Source organism: Chrysochloris asiatica, unplaced genomic scaffold, assembly GCF_000296735.1.
Source record: "Chrysochloris asiatica unplaced genomic scaffold, ChrAsi1.0 scaffold00143, whole genome shotgun sequence".
Lineage (NCBI taxonomy): Eukaryota > Metazoa > Chordata > Mammalia > Afrosoricida > Chrysochloridae > Chrysochloris > Chrysochloris asiatica.
In genome coordinates, this window is record NW_006408661.1 from 1,637,000 (window position 1) to 1,658,636 (window position 21,637).

The 21,637-nt window shown below is 36.2% G+C and overlaps 1 pseudogene; it reads right to left on the reverse strand.

The window, feature by feature from the left end:
- Window positions 1-21,012, reverse strand: part of LOC102825788 — a 34,288-nt pseudogene extending 13,276 nt beyond the window's left edge.
- Between the last annotated feature and the right edge of the window lie 625 nt (window positions 21,013-21,637).

A 21,637-nucleotide genomic window follows, 5' to 3' on the forward strand; every position in this document is an offset into this window, starting at 1 on the left:
GGTTTCCGAAGGTGTAAATCTTTACAGGAGTAGAAAGCCTCATCTTTCTCCAGCGGAGCAGCTGGTAGTTTCGAACCACTGACCTTAAGGTTCGCAACCCGATTCGTAACCACTACGCTACCAGAGCTCCAATTTAATCTTCTAGCTGTATCTTAATTAGTATTGACATTTCATAATATTCTTATACTTTGTATTTAATCTTTAAATTGAATATATTCACTATGTATTCCAGTTTTAAGTGAGATTTGTGTGCCTAAAATCCATTTCTATAACTCTTTGATCATTTTATCATATCTGGTTAATGTAAATTATTGCAAGATAAATTTGTCGTAGCTGATGCTTACTCTTTGTAAAGGCCAAATAATCTGAATTTTCATGTTTCCTTCTTAGTGAGTCATCATATACTAGGAAGCTTTAACAATTTGTGGAAAACTCCATTATCTTTAAATTCCATTTTTCCATGAACTTTTTGAAGCCCTCTTTTATAAATATTATCCCTTTCAGATCCAAATTAAAACTATGCTTTCCCTTTCTCTGATAAAACATTCTAATGATATTCTATTTCAATTTGCATAAAAACATTTTTCATCTGTTAAAGATACCTCAGCCAACAGATGGTGCTATGCATAACATTTTTATGATAGTGTATAGTATAGTATTTAAAAATATATACTGCAGCTGAACTGCAAGTTTAATTACATTGTTGGAAGATGTATATGAAAGTAAATTTCCTGAAAATACATGTTTCATAAACCTTGGGAGTAAAATGGGAGAGAAATATGCAAAGTCACTGAAGAATGTCTGAGTTGAGTCAGGGGTCACAAGATATTCAATTATGCATGTGAGTTTGTCAAAATCTGGGAATGCTTATGCTCATAAATTTAAGCCTAACATTTGGTTTGATTTGAAGATTCTGGAATTGGTCAACAGGCATCCTCTGATGCCTATGCTGTTCTGAAAATACCTCTCTCTGCCTCCCAATCTCTTCTTTTATAACTACCATGTTGATCTTTCTATATCCATCTTTTTGCATTTAATAATAAGGAAACATTGTCAAGTCGGACCATCTGAGTGAAAGAATTCAAAGTCCTGATTTCTTAGTCTGACTATCAGCTCTTACAACATAATCCCAACCTACTTTTCAAGTTTGCTTTCCACATTTTTCTAGAAAAGTATGCAACCCAGCTTATTGATTTGTAAGTTGCTGTGGGTAGATCATTTGTTGAGCTTCTTCCCCACATATTTTGTTATGCATCTATGTCAAAACTACCATTGTCTATCTACCACTCACTGCTATCCAATTAATGCAATTCATAGTGATTTGATAGGAATGAGTAGAATTGCTCCATAGGGATTCTAAGGCTGTAAATCTTTATGAAAGCAGATTGCCTCATCTTTCTTTCCTTAAAAAGACTGGTGTTTCAAACTGCTGACCAATATTTTGTTGCTGTTGTTAAGTACCATGGTGTCGGTTCTGACTTATAGTGACCCTGCATAGAGTTTCCGAGGCTGCAAATTTTTATGGGAGCAGAACACCTCATCTTTCTCCCTTGGAATGGCTGGTAGTTCTGAACTGACGACCTTGAGGTTAATAGACTGATTTGTAACCACTACGCAACCAAAGTTCCTTGCTGACCAACGTTAGATTCCTCTGTTCTATGAAAATATTCAGATGATAAAGGGTATGGGTACTCTTGTTCAAATCTGAATTATTACAGCATTTAATATTACTATATGTACTTATATGAGTAAATCCAAAGTGCATTGAAAGAAGTGGCAAAGAACAAGGCACCAGGAATTGATGGAATCAAAATTGAAATCTTTCAGGAAAGTGAGGCGGCATAGGAAGCACTCACTCATCTCTGCCAAGAAATTTGGAAGACAACTGTCTGGCCAACTGATTGGAAGAGATCAATGTTTATGCCCATTCCAAAGAGAGGTGACCCAACAGAATGAGGAAATCATCAGACAATCTCTTTGATATCTCAAGTGAGTAAAGTTTTGCTAAAGGTAATACAGAAACAGCTACAATCATACATTGACAGAGAACTTCCAGAGGTTCAAGCTGGATTCAGAAGAGGCCGTGGAAAGAGAGATATCATTGCTGATGTCCGATGGATCTTGGCTGAAAACAGAGAATATCAGAAGGATGTTTACCTGTGCTTTATTGACTACGCAAAGGCTTTTGATTGTGTGGATCATGACAAGCTATGGACAACATTGAGAAGTATGAATATTCCAGAACACGTAATTGTACTTCTAAGAAATCTGTACCTAGACCAAGAAGCAGTTGTTTGAACAGAACATGGGAACACTGAATGTTTTAAAATTGGGAAAAGGTGTGAGACAGGGTTGTATTCTTTTACCATACTTATTCAACCTGTATGCTGAGCAAATAATACGAGAAGCTGGGTTCTATGAAGAAAAACGTGGCATCAGGATTGGAGGAAGACTCATTAACAACCTGCAATATGCAGATGATACAACCTTGATCGCTGAAAGTGAAGAGGACTTGAAACATTTACTTATGAAGATCAAAGAGCACAGCCTTCAATATGGATTACATCTCATTGTCAAGAAAACAAAAATCCTCACCAATGGACCAATAAACAACATTCTTATCAATGGAGAAAAGATTGAAGTTGTCAAGGACTTCATTCTTCTTGGATCAACTATCAACACTCGTGGAAGCAGCAGTCAAGAGATCAGACGACGTATTGCACTGGGCAAATCTGCTGCACAGGAACATTTTAAATATTGTAGAGCAGAGATGTCAGCTTGAGGACTAAGGTGCGCCTGACCCAGGCCATTGTGTTTTCAATAGCTTCATATGGATGTGAAAGCTGGACAGTGAATAAGGAAGATCGTAGAAGAATTGATGCCTTTGAGTTGTGGTGTTGGAGGAGAATGCTGAAAGTGCTGTGGACTGCCAAAAGAACCAATAGATCTGTTTTGGAGGAAGTGCAGCCAGAGTGCTCCTTGGAGGCCAGGATGGCTAAGCTTTGGCTCTCCTACTTTGGACATATTGTCCGGAGGAAACAATCGTTGGAGAGGGATGTAATGCTGGGTAAGGTGGAGGGTCAGAGAAATAGAGGAAGACCCCCAACAAGATGGATTGGCCAGGTGGCATCATTGATGGACTCAAGTGTGGTGGCGGTAGTGAGGTTGGCCCAGGATCGGACATTGTTTTGTTCTGCTGTGCATGGGGTCGCTATGAGTCGGTTCTGAATTGATGGCACCTGACAACAACAACAACAACAATATGTACTTATGTGACAACAGTAGTAAGGTTAGCCCAGGATCGGACATTGTTTCATTCTGCTGTGCAAAGTGTCGCTATGAGTCGGTGTTGACTCGATGGCACCTGACAACAACAATATGTACTTTAATTTGATCTCACATTGGTTATGTTTTATTATTTCAATAGAAATTCAGTACCACTTTAGTGATAAATTCACACTACCCTCGTCCCAGGTCACTGATAACTACTCATAAACTTTTGTCTCTATATACTTACTTACATATTCAAGATTTTTCACATGAATGAGATTGAACAATATTTGTCCTTTTATGTCTGACTTACTTTACTCAGTAAAACATCTTCAAACCTTATATGTGTTACAGTATCAAAATTTCATCTGTCTGCCTGACTGAATAATATTTACTTGTAGGTCTGTGTATGTATAAATATGAAGTTACTTAACAAATAAAACAAAATGAAGTTTGTAGAAAGACTATTATCTTCAATTCAATTTTTCCATAAACTTTTTGATGTATCCTTTGTGTATCTATGTGTGCATATATACATCTTGTACTTATGGACAAGTGGGATGTTTCTAAACCATAGCTATTAAGAAATGTGCTGCACGAACACTGACATAAAAGTATATGTCTGAGTCTCTGTTTTTAAGTCTATTGTGTAGAATTTTCTGAAGTGGAATTACTGGATCATAAGGAAATCCTGGTATGGTGCTGTAGGATAAGGTTGATGTTTCAAACCCACTTGCCGCTCCCCAAAAACCCTATAAAGAGTTGCTGTGAGTCAGAATCGATTCCATGGCATGAAACAGCTGCAGCAAAGTAATAGTTGTCGTTGTTGTTAGGTTGAATTTTTTCAGAATTCCCAAAATGTCTTCTACAGTGATTGCATTATTTTACATTCTCATCAGTGATACACAATGTTTCCAATTTCTCTACCTCTTCAACAACATTTGTTATTGCACATGTTGATGATAATAATCACCTGGTGGGTTGTTGTTGTTTTTGTTAAGTGCCATCGAATCAATTCCAACTCATAATGACCTTGAATAGGGTTTCCAAGGAGCAACTGGTGGGTTTAAACTGTTGACCCGATGGTTCACAATCCAGTACTGAATCTACAGCACCACACCAGAGTCCATTGTGGTGGATACAAAGTACTATTTCATTGTGATTTCGATTTACATAGCTCTGATGATTAATAACAATTAGCATATTTCCATTGGCTTATTGACTATATATCTTTATTGCAGAGATATGTATTCAAGTTCTTTTTCCATTTTTAAATTAAGGTTTGTTTGTTGTTGATTTAAAGAAATTCTTTATATGTTCTAGATATTAAACCCTTATAAGATATATGGCTAGCAAACATTTTCTACCATTCTATTGGAGTGCAGTTGGAAAATATGAACTTGGTGATAACAATGACACCGGGGATTACATGATAAAATTTTTCAAGACCAATGATTTATCAGTTGCAAATATCCTTTTTCAACAACATGAATGATTAATACACACATAGACCACACCAGATGGAACACACAGGAGTCAAACTGAATAAATCTGTCAGAGAAATGATGAAGAAGCTCAATAAGTTCAGTCATAATAAGACAAGGGCCTACTATGGAACAGATCATCAATTGTTCATATGCAAGTTCAGATTGAAGCTGAAGAAAATTAAAACAAATCTATGAGACCCAAAGTATAATGCTGAGTATGTTGTTGTTGTTTTTATGTACCATGGAGTCGAATCTGACGCATAGTGACCCTGCAACAGGATTTCCGAGGCTGTAAATCTTTACGAGAGCAGAACGCCTCATCTTTCTGAAGCGGAACTGCTGGTAGTTTCCAACTGCCAATCTTGAAATAAGTAACCCGATTCGTAACCACGACACTACCAGAGTTCCTTAATATTGAGTATGTTGTTGTTGTTAAGTGCCGTCGAGCCGGTTCCGACCCATAGCAACCCTATACAGGGTTTCCGAGGCTGTAAATCTTTAACGGAAGCAGAAAGCCTCATCTTTCTCCTGCGGAGCGGCTAGTAATTTCGAACTGCTGACAGTTAGCAACCCAATTCATAACCACTATGCTACCTAAGCTCCTTAATATTGAGTATACGTCACCATAATTAAAAAAAGAAAATTGCAAAAACAGAGATTGAATACATTGCACACTAATAACGGAAGTCCCGAGGAGTTGTAGAATGACATCATACATGAAGAAAGCAAGAGGTCATTAAAAATGAAAGGAAAAAAATAAAAGATGAAAGTGGGTGCCCAAAGATTCTCTGAAATTTACTGAAGAATATAGAACAACTATAATGCATAGAAGAAATGATGATGTAAAAGAGTTGAACAGAAAATTTCAATGGTCAGCTCCAGAAGACAAAATAAAATATTATAATAAAATGTGCAAAAACTTGGACTAAGAAAAACAAAAGGGAAGAAAACATTAATTATTTTTCAAGATGAAAGCATTGAAGAAAAAGTCAAACCTTGATTAGGAATATTGAAGGATTCTACCAGAGACTTGTCATTCCTGATAACCACCTAAAGTATGAGAAACAAAGTCTGGTTATCTTAACTTCTAATGAACATTCCGGTTGTACTTCATCCAACACAGATTTGTTTGTTTTTCTATCAACCATGGTATTTTAATATTCTTCTGCAATGCAATAACTCAAATACATCAAGATTTCTATGGTTTTCCTTATTCATTTTCTAACTTTAACATGCATATGAGACTAGTGAAAATACCATGGCTTGGGTAAGGCACACATTAGTCCTCAACTGACATCTTTGCTCTTGAACACTCTTGGACATATTTCCCCCCATAGAATTCTTCAGTATTGCAAGTCAAGGCTAGAATTTTTTTTCTTCAGTTCTTTCAGCTAGAGAAATGTTGAGTGTGTTCTTTCCTTTTTGTTTTCTAACCCCAGGTTTTTGCACATTTCATTATAGTATTTGTGTGCCTATTGGAACTGCTCTTTGATATTTTCTTTTCAACTTTGTAAAGTAGACGGTCTGTGAAAAAGAGGGAGGTCCCTTATGAGATGGATTGGCACAGTGACAGCAAAATCTACTCAAGAATAATAATTGTGATGTTGGCATAAGACCAGGCATTATTTCATTCTGTTGTGCACACGGTAGCTATAATTTGGAAAGGACTAACAGCACCTAACAATAACAACAACAATGTATTTTATTGACACTATAAGTTTTCAACTGTGTGGATTATAACATACTATGAATAATATTGAATAGAATGGGGATTTCAGAACACTTAATCATGCTCATTCAGAACTGCACATAGATCAAGAGTAAGTCGTTGCAAACAGAACAAGGGTTTAAGTCAGGAAACATGTGTGTCATAGTTGTATCTTTTCACCATGTTTATCTAAACTGTATTCTGAGAAAATCTTCTGAGAAGCTAGACTATATGAAGAATGTAGCGCCATAACTTCCGGAAGACTCAGTTGAAATCTATGACAAGAACTCTGGGATACCAGAACCTGGCCAATCAATTGGAAGAGATTCATTGCAAAGGAATATGGAAATAATAGAAAATGTTAATATCTCATGCAAGCAAAATCTAGCTGAAGATAGTTCAGAAACAATTATTGCAGTAGTACAAGGAGCTTCCAGAAATTCAAAGTAGATTCAGAAGATTACATGAAATGGTGGTATTGCTACTGACATCAGCTCTTGCTGAAAGTAAAGAATACCAATAATATTTTTATTTGTGCTTTATTGACAAAGCAAAGGCATTTGATTGTGTGGATCATAACAAAGTATGAATGACATTGAGAAGAATGGGAATTCAGAATACTTAATTGTGCTCTTCTGAAACCTGTACATAGACCATGAGGCAGTCATTCTCACAGAACAAGGGGATACTGGCTTGTGTAAAATCAGAAAAAGTATGTATCAGAGTACTATCTCTTCCCCATGCTTATTTAATATGTATGCTGAGAAAATAATCTGGGAAATTGAACTATATGAAGAAGAACAAGGCAACTGGATTGGTGGAAGACTTTTTAACAAATTGCAATATTCAGATGGCACAGCTTTTCCTGCTGAAAGCAAAGAGGACTTGAAGCACTTGCTGATGAGGGTCAACAACTAGATCTTCAGAAAGGGTTACATCTCACTGTAAAGAATACAAAAACCTACACAGCTGGATAAATAGACATCATGGTAAAAGAAGAAAAGGTTGAAGTTGTCAAAGTTTTAATTTTACTTGCATCCACAATCAATGTTCATGGATGCAATAATGAAGAATTCAAATGACCTAATGTATTGGGGAAGGAAGTTGCAAAAGACCTCTTTAAAGTAGTAAAGAGTAAAGATGTCTAATGTGCATGTGAAAACTGGACATTGAATAAAAAAGAAAATATAAGAATCAATACATTTGAACTATGATGTTGGCAAAGAATACTGAAAGTACCATGAACAAATACTAGAGAAAACATACAAATATATCTTGGAAGAAGTGCAAATTGAAAGGAGGATGTGAAGACTTTCTGTCACATACTTTGAACATGTTGTCAGGAGAGATCATTCACTGCAGAAGAACATCATGCTTGGTAAAGTGGAGGATCAGTGAGAAAGAGGAAGAACCTCATTCAGATAGATTGGCACAGTGGACAACAACAGTGGTTTCAGACATGACAATAATTGTGAGGGTGGTGAAGGACTGGGCAGTGTTTTGTTCTGGAATGCATAGAGTCACTATGAGTTGGCAACAAATGGACAGCATCTAATGGCAAGATCAATGATGTTGCTTTAAAAAATAGCCATTGAGTTTGTTCCAACTCGTAACAACCCTGTATAGTTTTTCCAAAGAATGTCTAGTGAGTTTAAATAATTGAACTTGCAGTTAGAAGTTCAGTGTTTATTCTACAGCACTACACTAGAAATCCACATTATTACTGTTGTTAAGTGGCGTCAAGTAAGTTTCAATTCATATAGACCCACTATACGGTTTCAGAGGAACAGATGGTGGGTTTGAACCACTGACCTTGCAGTTAGACATTAAAGGCTTATCCTACAGTGCCACAAAAAGGACTACCTTGTTGTTAGGTACCTTCTTGTTGTTGTTGTTAGGTGCCATTGAGTTGGTACCGACTCATAATGACCTTATGCACAGCAGAACGAAACACTGCCTGATCCTGGGCTAACTTCACTATCTTTGCCACGCTTTAGCCCACTGATTCTGCCACTTTGTCAATCCATCTCGCTGGGGGTCTTCCTCTTTTTCTCTGACCCTCCACCCTACCAAACATGATTCCTCCTGACAATATGTCTGAAGTATGAGAGACGAAGTTTGGCCATCCTGGCCTCCAAGGAGCACTCTGGCTGCACTTCTTCCAACTGACTAGGTACCTTCCAGTCAGTTCCAAATCATATCAATCCTATGCACAACAGAACAAAACACTGCTCATGCATGTGCCATCCTCACATGCTCCTTGTGTCATTTACAGGGATTATAGTAGTGCTTAGTGAGTGTCATGTACAGGGAGTATAGTAGTGCTTAGTGAAAATGATCTAGTGGAAAGAAATCTGTGCTACTTTTCCAGACCAAAAGTCTCAAGTACTTATTTTGAATAATTTTTTTGCAATCCTTCCATCTATAAAACAAAATATTTTTCTAGGTTTATTGTGGCTATTTCACAAAAGGCAAAAGAATACCAATTAAATGAAGATACAGAACATTTTATCATCTCAGAAAAGTCCTACTTTTATTAAGTCTTCCACCATAGAAGGAAATATTCTTCTGATTTATTTTATTCTAGAATTTTATAGATTATTTTATGTTAACCTGTATATTTACTATTTCAGGCATTCTTTATTTCTGTTTTGGGGTTTGAATAGCCATTTAATCTCATTTCAAAACCAAAGATCTCCCTTTAGTATTTAGTGATTATGTAAGTCCACTATCAACTGTCTCTCTCTTTCTCTATTTGTTCATCTATTTAACCTGCATTTTGAAAAGACAGATTTATTGAAATACAATTTCTTTTGTTGGTTTTATATCTATTGATTGACCCTGTTTCATTTTGTTGTTCTTTTTCTATTCCTCTTTTCTTTCTTTCCTTCAGCTTTTTAAATACATTCTCTCACTGCTTCCTGAGCATCCATTGTTCAGAGGTTGTACTCCAATGCATTCAGCCAATATGGCTTCTACTTTTTACTTATTAATCTCTCTTTGGACTAGGAAGTACATTCAAAATTTAGGCAATTTTAAAGTCCTGGTGTGGCAATGTAAGATAAGCAAAGGTCAACATTTCATACTCACCAGCTGCTCCTCAGAAATCCTATACAGGATTGCTGTAAATTGGAATAGACTTGATGGCACTTAACAACAACTACAAAGTCAACATGGATGTTTATTTTGTGCCTTGCTCTGTGTACATCCACTGTATGTAACAGTTTCCCTTGTCCAGTCATATAGAGGCAGTTCTGTCCCTTTTAGTTTCCAGTATGCATGAGCTCAGACTCAGGATATGTAGAGAATTTATCAAGCCCCTAAAGATAATTTTGGAGTTCTGGTGTGGCTCCAGAAAAGCGCTGGAATACTAACCTCAACGTTGGTGGTTCAAATCCACCAGCTACTCCTCAGATATCCTGTATAGGGTCATTATGAGTCTGAAACAACTCAAGGGCAATTAATAGCAAAGTCATCTTTGTCCTGTAACTTCCTCGTAATTTCCTGACTATTGGTTTGCTACTTGCCCCAACACTGTCACCTCATAGTGGTGGAATTGTTGGCTTCTGTCTTTTATAACTCAGATGGGCATTGGTAACACTTCAATTAAAATGAACCCTCTCTCACAGCAGTAACCAGACTGATAATTGTAATGTACAGGTTGAACTATTTAAAGAGTAATTCAAAAGAAATGGAGTAATAATAGCAGCACTGCCAATCATCAACACCACGTATGCTCACTGCTCTTACTCAAAGTTTAGTTTTTTATTTGTCTTTTTAAATTTTTATTATTATAAAATAAATATTTCTTGATGTGTTGTTTACACTTCTCTCTTTCTCAAGTATTGGAATGGATTTTTAACAGTTTTGTGTGCTATGAGTGGGAACTGACATGATTGCACTTAACAACAACAGCTGACAGTCACTTTCTGGGGAGATAAAGTGTCTTTCTCACATTACTATGACAAAATTAATCATTTCTGTTTTATCTTATTGTGACCATTACTATCAAATTATCAGTGAGTAGTCTGGTTAGTGATTAGTTTGCTTTATTTATTCAACTCGAAATTCTATATAGATAGTATCTTCACTGTTGATATAAAAATATTCATCTATTGCATTTCACTTATTTGTTAGAAAATCTTGGTTAATACTATAATTATACATTTGCCTGAACTGCAAGGAACCATTTATTTATTTGAAATGTCTCTTTTCTTAATTTATATGCTGCACATAAAGTTAGTTTTTTTTTTTTTTTCCTCATGAGGAATAAAATGAATCAGATGTTATATGTACATATTTTAATAAATGTTTTATTTTGTGAATTGTGTGATAGTTTACATGGGATACCATAGGTTTTGTATTCATTCTGTCATATATTTTTTCATAGTTACAATCCCATTCATGCATCATCAACCAACCAAAGGGTATACCCTGCAAGCCTGCCCACCTTCCCCCCGCCCCCGGGTCATCAGCACACAGCCCCTTTCCCTCTCTGGATCTCAAGTCCCCAGCCTCTCCATCTCTCGGCATCACCATCTCTGCCTCCATCTCAGGTGTCATGACTTCTCTGGGTAGGGTCCCGTTCTTCACTCTTGTCCATTGTTGGTCCCAGGGCCCTCCACTCCTGGACTGAAAAGTTAATCACTCCCTTCCTTGCTGTAAAATGTCCACCTTTACATTTCAGATGTTATAATTTACTTTATAATCACAATTATAAAATTATAAAATGAAAATGCATTAGAGACCAAACAGCATATCATTATACATTAGAAAATATTCTCATATATTATTATTTGCCTAGTATGAGGATTTACTATAGAGAATTATTTTACTTTTCAAGAAGTATGTGAAAAATATTTGGAGGACTTTTACTGTTGTTTTGGATTAAAAACAATTTATGCCAGTCACAGAACCATTTTCTTGAGACAGAAAATTGTGCAGTACTTGAGAGGTGAGACTCACCACTACTAAATCAGTGTAACAGGAGGCTGAGTTCTAATAAAATTACTTAATTGGGGTTGAAAATGCCAAAGTCATTTCCATAGTTTCCTGTGGCCATTCAGAATTCTAGTGACTTTGTAACCTCAAATAATGGCTTTTTTTATATTTTACAATATCATTTATACAAAGTCTCTTAAAACACATGTGGTTGAATAAATAGTAGTGTTTTTAGTATTGTTTTAGTACAAAGCAAATGTGAAAATAGCATACATTATGAATTCCTGCTTAAACTACTTCATAATAAAATATTTAGTAGAAAAATATGGAATGGTGAATAAATAAGAAAAGTACATTCTTGAACATAAATTTAAAAATCAATACTTCTAAATAAGTACATGAAATATCAAAGACTATTTTTGCAAATTGTGTATTTACTTTAATTGGATGCTTTACAATATATTGCAGTAAACAGTATAAGTAGAATCCTCATTTATTTTAATTAGAATAGTTGGCACTTTAGATATTTCAAATTGTGCTTTATGAACTTTGCCTAAGGAACAGGCAGAGAAAAAGATACAGAGACTTTTGTGAAAATAAATATAAAACTCTATTTTTAATTATGAAAGTGTTTTCACTAAAATGTATAAAGTTATGATTCCAACATATTTAATTCCCTAAAACCTATGCTTATAGTACATTAACTGCAGCATGTTTAAATTATGAGTAGTGTGTGTGTAATTAAATCAGTAGCTCACAAGGTTGACAGATTGTCATATGGCATTGTTTTGGAAGGTAACAAATTATTATTTTATATATGAGAGACAGTTATAATATAATGACTACTGTTTTTAAATTATTGTCATTGGTAATCACTTCTGTGCAATATGAAACATCTTTTACACAATAAATTGCTAATTTTCTACCAAAACATTTATAAACACTTGCATTATACATAAATTTTGTACTAATCATGCTGGATATTCTACATTAATTTATCTAACCTTAAATTCTCCTTTTTATTTTAGCCCATCCATATTCATATATCAACATTCAGAAATACTCTGTAGGTGTATTTTTACCTAGTATAGCAGTATTACAGTCAGTTGTTTAATAGTAAATGGCTCACGTTTACAGGCACAAGAAAATGGCCTCAATATTTTACAACTTCAGTTTTTAATAAAGTTTTCGTACATTCCTTTTGTACTGGGTTTGCCTCCCAAAGCTTTTTTGTCTAGCAAAAGTATTAAATTTGTCACACCAGTACTCTCTTGCTCTCTCTCTTTATATATATATATGTATATATGACTTTGGTAGCGTAGTGGTTACGTATCGGGCCACCACCATATACATTTTAGCAAATATATTTCTGCACTTGGAAGTCATGTATTTAGGTTGTTGTTGTTGTTATTGTTAGGTGCTGTCGAGTTGATTCCGACCCATAGAGACCCTGTATAGGGTTTCCAAGGAGCAGCTGGTGAGCTTGAACCACCGACCTTGCAGTTCAAACGACTTTGCAGTCTGACGCATTAGCCCACAGCGCCACACCAGGACTCCTGTATTTAAGTTAGGGTATATGAATTAATCAGGATGAAATACTTGGGATGTAATTATAGGCTGGAACATTTGACATTTGGCCTAAAGACAGTCTGTATCTAGGATGGTGTTCATGATGTAGCGTTAGTGATGTCGTACCTGTCTTGAAATAAAAAATTATACCTTTTCTTGCCAAAAATAATAGGATTTGGAAAGTGATTCTGATCCTGCTTTTGTTGCTAATTTTTCTCTTCCAAGAGGTTGGAAAGTGAATGAAAAAAATAAATAAATAAAGAACATTTGATGCTTTAAGCTATACACAATGAAGTGCCTGAAAATCAACCATTGTATCAACGACAAATTATTGCCTCCAATACCTCAAAGAATCAACACAAAACCCTGAGCTTCAATCAAGAGTTGAGTCAAAACATATCTGTTGATTATTTTCCTGCCTCAACTCATCATTTATTGTTGCCATTCATGCCTCATTAATTTGTTCTGCTGTGTGTTTTTATCACAAGTCAATGTTTAAAATGGACTTTTTTTTAAATCACAAGTCAGTGTTTAAATCACTATTGTTTATAATATAATAACTCAAAGGTTGGGTAAGAAAGTGTTATAGGATAAGAAAACCAAAATTGAATATATATTTCACTGTTGTTGTTGTTAAGTGCAGTTACAACCTTGTGTAGGGTTTCCCAGAAGTGACTGGTGAGCTTGAATCACTGACCTTGTAGTTCAAACCAACCTTGCAGTCCAACACATTAATCTACAGTGCTACACGAGGACTCCTACTGCACTAAAGTGGGGAAAAAAAAAGTTTCATTACTAAGGTTCTGCTTATATAAATTTATTAACAAATGTCTTATGCCATATGGTGACTTTGATTTATAAACTCCAGGTGTTTCTTTCAGTTTTTCAATTATTTAATAAAAATATTTTTATGTCAAAAAATGTTCATGTTGTTTACCAAGAAAAGTTTCCCACACTGATAATTACCTCATCTAGCCTCTTTTGTTCAAAGGATTTTCAAAACACTGCAGATATTTTCATTCAGTTTTGCTTAAAACCAGGGAGAGAAACCTGAATAAAGTATCTTTAGCATCCAGGTTCTATAAATCACAGCATTAATGTAGATGACTATAATCACTTTCAAAAAAAAAATTATCCCAAACCCTTTCAGATATTTCCTGATGTTCTTGTCATGAATGGCTGCAGGAGGAGCTTGTTTATCAAGCTTCCTTGCACCTTCTACTCTAACCATTTTTCTTTCATTGGCTCTGGTGAAGGTTGCATTGTTTCTGAGGGAAGACGGTATCACATTTTCTTGATATCAAACTGAAGTTATATATGCTCATTGTCGATGGTAAGTGCTGTCCAGTAGGTTCTGACTCATAGTGACCCTGTATAGGGTTTCTGAGGAGCAACTAGTGAGTTTGAACCATGAAATTTGCAGTTCAAATCAAACTTGCTGTCAAGTGCTTATCCTACAGTGCCTCATTTGTTGTTGTTAAATGTTGTTGAGCTGGTTCCAACCCATAGCAACCCTGTATAGGGTTTCCAAGGAGCAGCTGGTGAGCTTGAACTATTGACCTTGCAGTTCAAATGGATTTGCAGTCTGGTGCATTAACCCACAATGCCACACCAGGACTCCACAGTGCCTCAATAGGCCTCCAATATGTGCTTAGTTGAGCTTTATGAAAGAGCTTGTAAAGATTTTGTCACCTACTCTCTCTCTTGATCCACACCAAAGCCATAAATTATTTAATCATAATTTCAAGGGAGTGATTGATCAGGAGCCAAGTAGAGACAGGGACTGGAAGGGGCTTTTAAACTGAATTCTTGTAGCTGCCCTTGGAACCCTAATTTACCACAACACAAACTGGAAATGTCCCAAACCAGAAAGAATTTCTGTTATTACATAATCTCAGTGAGCACTGGGGATAAAAGAGAAGGGGTACAAAGCACTTCTATGTCTTCTAGACAAGACCTTGGCCAAACCTCTGTTAAACTGTGTTTAAGGGAGGTTTATTTCTTTTTATCCAGGGTTAGCAATTGAATTCAAGAATTGCAGCACAAATCCCTTTCTAGAGGAACTTATACCAGATAGATCCAATATTCTATTACTACAAAAGCATCATCTGAAACTCAACACTAGAGGACTTAGTGGGAAGAATCTGTAGAGTCACTTAAGCACAGCAAAACTGGTGTTTTTTGTGGTTCTTCCCTTTAACGTTCTGATTAATGATAACAGTCAACATTTGTTGTTGTTATTGTTAGATGTTATCTAGACAATTCCTACTCAAATGTCTATGTGCCACAGAAAAAAATCATTGACATCCTTGCAATTTTATTATATTGAACCAACACTTACTAAATGCATAATAGGTGGCAACCATTATACTAAGATCTTTATGTATTATTAAAATACATTAACTTGTCATATCTAAATATTAACAACTTTATCTGGTTCCACATGATTCATTATCTAATTTCCTATTCACTGTAAATTTATGAATAAATACGACATTACACTGTTTTAAGAACTTGATATGGACTAACACATTTAATTATCTCAATAACCCAATGACAAGATGGAGGACTAAGCAGACATGCTGCATGGATGCGCTACAACAAAGATACAAGAGATCAAATGAAACAGACAAATAAGATAATTCTGGAACCCTAAACTTCAGAGGAAAGGAAAGGAAAGGAAAGTGGATTGAATACTTACTAGGACAAGATGCTCATTCAAGGAGGAAAACAAAAGGAGCAGATGGGTAACAGGTAGCCTGGTCTGACTTGGTGGAAACATTTGAAACTTTTGCAAGCAGTATTGAAAATAGAGGACAGCTTGATGGTACAGATGCACACTGGAGTCTGATGACAAGTACATTGTTCTTTTTTATCTTTCTCTCTGCATGCTTTTGATGACCAAAGGTAGGGCCAGTCCCTACTCATCCACCTCCTGCACAGCCCCTGCTCTAACACAGGTCAGAGCCACCAGACTTGGGAAATCAGGGTCCCAGTGCTCCATACTAGAGTTTGGATGTGAAAGAGCTCTACTTCTCTGTAAGACCCACCAAACTTACACAGCTGGTTCAAGGCAGTTCTAGACTAGCAGGAACTCTCATAGCTAGCTGCCCAGAAAATGATTTCTGGGCATGAATTATCTTTAGGGTCACTACAAACTATTTCTTGATTAGGTGCCCTGTCATAGCCAACACCTTGACCTACAGAAACGTCCATCTGTGGCTGGGAACCCCATGATCTAATCCTTCCCTCTCCCATCTCCTGATTCCTTGTCTGCTAAAGCCCCTGCTTTCCAAAGTTTTCTCCTCTCTAGATATGACTCCTGCCCTAGTTTCTCTCTCTCTCTCTCTCTTTTTTTTTGGTTTGTTTTATAAACTTTTTATTGTGAATTGAGTGAAGGTTTACAGAGTAGATCATCCTTGTCCCTGGGTTCAATAGTCCTCAAGTCTTACTATGCTTCAGACCAACCAGCCCTTCTTCTTCTCTCTCACATCTCAAGGTTATCGGGAGTCTATGCAACAAGGTCAAACGCAGCCCAGATCTTCATTGCTGCATTTTCCCCATTTCCACTAACAAGTAGATCAATGTAGTTGCCAACAAGCTTACATACCTGCTTGTGTGTTTCCTGTGAGTTTCAGTCTTGGAGAAGGGTTTGTCCTGAAAGGACTTGATTGCTTGCCTTAATGGCTTCTCATCAAACAACTTGCTTGTTTATGTAGTAGCCAGTCAGACTGTCATTTTTGGTTTTTGTTTTTCCTGTTGGTCTTTTTTTTAAGAAGTATCTTCTGTTTCTTTAGCTGCTCCAGACTGGTCTGTATGTCCTTTCAAATGGGAGTGTCCCACCTCAGAAGGTTATGGATAGATATTTCATTGTTTTTGTCCATTTTATCTTTCTTCTCTTTCCCTTTCCTTGTTTTAGATCCTTTTTATCTACACTTTCCTTTTTTTCTATTTCTCTTTTTTTAAACCCTTTCCTTCTTCTTCTTTCTTTTTCTTTTCTCCTTCTCTTGATTTTTCTTTACTCTTCTGTGGTCTCTTTTTCTCTTTGTCTTCCTTTCCCCTAGTTTTGTTTAAATATTTTTTTTCTTTCTTTTTTAGAAGTGCTTGAATTTTTCTTTTCCACAGTGTTCTATTCCTTTCCCTATTTTCTCTTTTTAGTTATTAATTTCTTTTACATCCTGATGCCAGTTTTCTTTTATTTCTTATCAATTTTTTGCCATAACTGTGCCTTCTGCAGCATCATTTACAGAACAAGAGTCAATATTAGCTCCTATGCCACCTGATAACCAAAAGATAATAACCCAAACCAGCCAAACCCATCCTAAACTGAGCTACATGAATGACAAATGAAGAACTGTGTACATGCTTCTTATCTCTACTCACACCATGCAGAAGTCAGTTGGTGAGATCCTAAGATAAAATCAACATACAGTCATCAATTAAATACAACAACATCACAATATCTCAAAGACAACAGAAAATTTCAGTTAATACAAAGAAACAAAAAAGAGAGGCTCAAACAAATGACCAAGTAGCAGAGCCAGAAAACATTCATAAGGAAGAAAATGTATTAGAACTACCTGATAAATAATTCAAAAGAATTATTTTTAGGTATCTTCAATGGGTTGAAAGAAAGACCAAGAAAGCTTCAGGTGAAAGCAAGGAGAACACAGAAAAAAAAGCACAAAAAATAACTTTAGAGGAATTCAAGAAAACATTATAAGCATGTTGCTGTGGTTAGGTGCCATTGAGTCAGTACCGACTCATAGCAACCTTATATGCATGAAACACTGCCTGATTCTGGGCCAACCCCGCTACTGTTGCCACTCTTGATAGAGGCAAAATAAATGAAAAAGTAGCAACAATACAAAATCTAAAAATAGAAATCGAGAAGGTTAGTACTAAGATTTCAGAAATGGTTAATGCATTGAAAAGGAAAAAAGGCCAAATTAATGAGCTTAAGGATAAAGCTTTCAATATCAGTCTGCTAGAAGAGCAATAAGAAAAATGAAGAAGAAACACTAACAAAAAGAAGCCTAAGATGTATGTGGGATACCGTTGTAAATGTTGTTAAATGCCATCAATTTGGTTCTGATTCATAGAGACAATGTATAGGGTTTCTGAGGCTTCAAATACTTCCGGGAACAGAAAGCCTTATTTTTCTCCTGTGGAGCAGCTGGTGGGCTTAAAATGCCAATCTTGTGGTACACAGTCCAATGCTGATCTTATGGAGCCACTGCACCTCCATTACTAATCATAAGAGGAATGATTTACCTGTGATGACAATTCTGGAGCAGGAAAAGTCAAATGAAAAATCACATAGAAAAAAATGTCAATGAGCTGTTGGAAAAAAACTTTCCTATTGGCATGAAAGGATGAGAAGATAGACATTCAAGAAGCTGAATGAGCACCAAACAGAAGAGACCTTTAAAAGAAAATCACCAAGATAGAGCATGATAAAACTCTCCAAAACAAAGGACAAGGAAAGAATCCTGAAAACAGCTTGGAAAAAACAAAAAGTTAGCTACAAAGAAGAAACCATAAGACCCAACCATGATTTCTAAGCAGAAACCATGCAGGCAAGAATGAAATGAGAAGGATATATGCAAAACTCTGAAAAAAAAAAAAAAAAAAGTCAGCGATGAATCTGTCTTTGAAATATGATGGTGAAATTAAGACATTTCCAGATAAACAGAAATTAAAGGAACTTTTAATAAACACACCAACTTTACAAAAAATACTAAAGGGCATTCTTTGGACAGAAAATCAATAGGCAACAACCGGAGATTAACATACATGACAACACCACTCAGAATTCAATTCAGATATAGACATATCCAAAGAAAACAAAATTATGAGACTTGAAATAAAGATCAAGAGACATCTGTTCTAATGAAAACAGCAATAAAAAATGAGGAATAGTGTAGTTACAGAACTTCCAAATTGTGATGAAGTCAAGTAGAACATAATATGGTATCTACAACAGACATACCTTATATGCAAAGACAGAAATAAACTGAGACTCAAAGGATGGAAAAATATATCAAGCCAACAGCAAACAAAGATGAGCAAGAGTGGCAACATTAATTTCTGATCTAATGAACTGTAAGGCAAAACCCAACAACAAAAAAACAAAACATTATATCGTGATTAAAGAGTCAATTGAGCAAGAGGACACAGCCATAATAAATATCTTTGCTTCTAAAGAAAGAGTCTCAAAATACATAAAATTGAAGAAAGAAATAAACAACTCTATAATAATAGTTAAGTGCCGTCAAGTGAGTTCCAACTCATAGCTACCCTGTATAGGATTTCCAAGGAGTGGTTAATTGGTTGAAATAGCTGACCTTGCACTTAGCAGTCCAATACTTACACTAGAACACCACATGAGGAAATTTCAATAACTCAATGAAATAAATATGTCCAGTACTAAGATTAGGAGTCTTGGTGTGACTGTAGGATTTGCATTAGACTGCAAAGTGCAAGGCCAGCAGTTCAAACCCACCAGCCTCTTGTTAGAATCCCTGTAAAGGGTTGCTATGAGTCAGAAATAACGAGAAGGCACATGACAACAACAACAATGTTAAGACTAAAATCAAAAGGGGAAGCTGAACAAAGAGAAGTAAAGTGCATTTCTTAATGTTACCTAGCTGGTGAGGAATAAACTAGAACTTGAAATAAGGCCATAGGATTGCACATTGTGAAGCAGGATGATTAGGTAACTCTTCTAATGCTGTGTATGAGAATGGAAAAAAATGGGCCAATGTTTGGCTAGGATTCTATAGTTAATTTATATGGCACAGTAACATTTGTTTAATATCCATTATATGATTGACACTGGAATAACAATTCATCTGAGTTACCTATTTTCATCCTCCTAAGTAAGAAGCTCTGGTAGCGTAGTGGTTACAAATCGGGCAGAGAAACTTAATGTCAGCAGTTCGAAACTACCAGCGGCTCCACGGGAGAAAGATGAGGCTTTCTGCGCCTGTAAAGATTTACAGCCTCGGAAACCCTGTGCAGGGTCGCTATGGGTCGGAACCGACTCCACGGCACTAAACATCAAGAAGCAAGGGAGTTGGGCTACAGTTGGTGAAAAGGAAACTCATTAAAATCACTTGAAGCCTTGGCAAATGCATTGGGTAATCATAAAGTCCAGCAAGGAGTGTGTTGGCCTGGTCATTAATAAATCTGCTGTCAGGTTGAAACAGACCAAAATGAAGCAGCAGTATAGACTCCCATAAAGCATAAGATCAGCTAAGTGGGAAAACAAGACTTGAACATAATTTGCAGTTCAGAATTGAATAATCTTCAATTTCTGAGAAGAGACTTTGACAATTAACTTCCAAGTGAAGAGTAGCTCCCTTACTAATAAATATCTACAAAAGAATTACTGTATTAGTCAGTAATAAGCTCATGAAAAACAAAGTTTTACAAAAGGTAATACAACAAGGTAAACATTGAATACAGCAACATATGAAAATTCTTATCACAATATAAACTCTGACCCTCCTACTTTTAATTTGCATAGCCCCTCCAGATTAGGTAACCAAGATAACCAGCTTTCGATATCTGCTCAAAGGAGCCCTCCTTGCTGCATCAGAAGTTATTCCTTAACATTTTTCAGTTTTTGTTCAGTTAATTTAGAATTATCTGAGAGATTAAAACAACATAGCCCTTAGATGCCCCATATCCATGATTGTGCCATAAAAGCAAATAATCTATGTTGTTGTTGTTGTTATGCTCTGTGGAGTCAGTTCCCACTTATAGCGACCCTACATAGGGTGTCTGAGGCTGTAAATCTTTATGGGAGCAGAAAGCCTCATCTTTCTCCCATGGAAGAGCTGGTAGTTTTGAACTGCTGACTGTGAGATTAGCAGCCCGATTTGTAACCACTATGCTACCAGACTAGCCCTGTTTTCCCAAAGGTTTTTTTCTGGCATGTCCTAGATCTATACTTAGGGCATTGACTGCTTGGAAGGCTTTGACTTTTGAATAGGCTAATCGATGGACTTCTACATTTAGGGCAATAACCATTGCCGACATGACAAACGGACACAAAATTATGTATTCTGTTGTTGTTGATGTTAGGTGCCATTGAGCTGGAACTGACTCATAATGACCTTATGCACAGCAGAACGAAACACTGCCTGATCATTCGCCAACCTCACTACTATTGCCACGCTTGAGACCATCAAGGTTGTCACTTGGCCAATCCATCTTGTTGGGGGTCTTCCTCTTTTTCTCTGACCCTACACCTTATCAAGCATGATATCCTTCTCCAGTGACTGGTTCCTCCTGACAATATGTCCAAAGTATGAGAGACGAAGTTTCGCCATCTTAGCACAAGGAGCACTCTGGCTGCATTTCTTCTAAAACAGGTCTATTGGTTCTTTTGGCAGCCCATGACACTTTCAATATTCTCCTCCAACATCATAATTAAAATACATCAATTCTTCTACAGTCTTCTTTATTCACTGTCCAGCTTTCACATGTATATGAGGTTACAGAAAATACCATGGCTTGTGTCAGACACACCTTAGTCCTCAAGCTAACATCTTTGCTCTTCAACACTTTAAAAAGGTCTTGTGCAGCAGATTTGCCTACAGCAATACGTCCTTTGATTTCTTGACTGCTGCTTTTGTGAGTGTTGATAGTTGAT